We start from the raw sequence: 2,391 nt of genomic DNA, 5'->3' as shown, positions 1-2,391 counted from the left end.
CTGTCCAGCTGGGTTGCAATCAGTGCCAGTTTTGGAGCTTTGCAACCTGAAAATTCAAGTGCTCCCCCCACCATAAGTTTTCTTTGCATCCTTGAGACATGGAAATGCTGTAACTGAAAAGCATTCCTTCACCTCTTGCAAGATTTGCAACCAATATGTGTTTTGCAAACAGGTCTTTTGGGGCTTTTTATATTCCTTGAAGTCTATGCTGTTTCCTGGGCTGGTATCCCCTCGGCCATGTATGCAGAGTAATTACCATACAACTGGTGAATTACTAAAGATTTAGACCAGTTGCACCTGCAAAGTCCTTGTTATCTTGTGTCTCCCTACCACATTTGACCGTTTTGTTCCACACACTTGTGCTCGTTTATTGTACTTTCAAGATCTTTCATTGTTTTGGTGCCATTGAGCAGTGGGCATTGCAGCAGATGTTGCATGGTTTGAGGCTCTGTGCCACAGTTGCAAGTGATTGAACCGATGGTTTAACCCCACTTCATTAGTTCCTTGGAAGTCTGACTAGTAAGTAAGCGGTTTAGACATTGCTACTGTTGGGCTAAAACTCATTCAAGCCCTACTTCTCTGTGGGCAAGGAGAATTCTGATTAACCATTGGCACTCGTCTGACTAACAGTCAGAAGCTTTATTGACTACAAAACATCTACTATGCACAAAGCAATTCATTAACTGGGACCGCCAGAATATAAGCAGACAGTTAGTTACCAAAGACTGAAAGCGTTAATGTGACTCTTCACCGCTTCACAGTGTCTAGAGCTGTTATGCAGGAGTTACTTCCCACAGCTGACCGCCCCAGGAAAGCTTCCTGGGTTGTGCTGCTCCCATCTAAAGACTTGATCTTCTTAGAAATCCATGGAGACCTCTCCCTCAGAAATCCATACAGCGAACATTGACTTCACTTGCTTAGGCTTTTTAACCCTTTAGTGACATCATCATCATTAAGCAGATTATAATATTTTAACTGATAAATTCTAAGTTAGACAATAGCATATCCTTACACACTCGGAATATTTTCTTATTATGTTTCCGGTTATTATCCTGTTCTTACATTTAATTAGTCCCAGCGGTCATCATGATATAGTTCTATTGTTCTGTACTAAACGTGCAGTCAGCATTTTACTGGGGTTAGGTTCAGGCCACAATCATTACCAATTCTAAATCATCTCGAAAAGGCTTCTTGGAGTTCGGTCAACCTGACATGACCAAATTTAATTTTCTTTGCAACACTCCCCTTCTTGGTAGCTTTTGGAAACCTTTTCCATTGTTACCACTTACTCTTTTTGTCCTGGCTATTATACTGAAGGCAGTTGGGGCCACCAATTCCGAGGGTTAGATCTTCTGCCAGGCACATTAGAGACTTTTAATGTGGATGGGGGCGTGAAAGGTGCTTACAAATCTCCTCCTCTTGAATTCATTTTCAGATGATTCATGCCAATCAGCGCATTTGGATTAACATTCCAATGATAACAAAGCCCACTAAAACAAGTGAATGCATCATTGTATTCAAAATTCCTGTAGCTTTTAGAGGTCATCCCCAGATTGAGTCCCAAAAGGTATGATATGCTGCTTATTTAACACGGTCCAAAACCTGAGTTATTTGGTCCACATCATGGTGGACTGTGACAAAAGAGCTGCTTGTGCCCTATCTTTTGCTTCTTACAATCAAACTTGCAAATCTGGATGTTGCAACATTTGCTTACTAAAGTTATATTTACTCCTATGTGTAAGGGTTTGACATATTCATACAAAACAAAATCAGCTTTAAGCACTTGACTAATATATGCAGGAATATTATAAGTAAAATCACAGCCTTCAAGCTTTAATACATTACAAAAGCATTGGTTTGCACCCTAATCCATAGTATAATTATATCAATCATTAGCAATTATGTTTGCACATTGAGTTCGAACACACAGACAACCTTTTCCAGCATAAACAATAACTGATTTATTATCTGGATTGGGATCCAATTCATAGAATCATAGAATCATAGAAGTAGGGTCGGAAGGGACCTTGTAGCTCTTCAAGTCCGACCCCCTGCCTGGGCAGGAGGAAAACTGGGCTCAAATGACCCCAGCCAGGTAGGCATCGAGCTGCTTCTTAAAGACCCCCAGGGTAGGAGCCAGCACCACTTCCCTTGGAAGTTGGTTCCAGATCCTAGCCGCCCTAACTGAAGTAGTTCCCACGGATGTCTAATCTAAACCTACTCTCCAACAACTTGTGGCTGTTATTCCTTGTTATCCCAGGGGGCGCTAGGGGAAACAAGGTCTCCCCCAAAACCTTCTGGTCCCCCCTAGTGAGTTTATAAATGGTCACAAGGTCCCCCCTCAGCCTTCTCTTGTGAAGGCTGAACAGGTTCAGGTCCCGTAGCCTCTCA

Source organism: Alligator sinensis, unplaced genomic scaffold (genome assembly GCF_000455745.1).
Source record: "Alligator sinensis unplaced genomic scaffold, ASM45574v1 scaffold137_1, whole genome shotgun sequence".
Taxonomy (NCBI): Eukaryota; Metazoa; Chordata; order Crocodylia; family Alligatoridae; genus Alligator; species Alligator sinensis.
Note: the sequence above shows the minus strand (reverse complement) of the source record.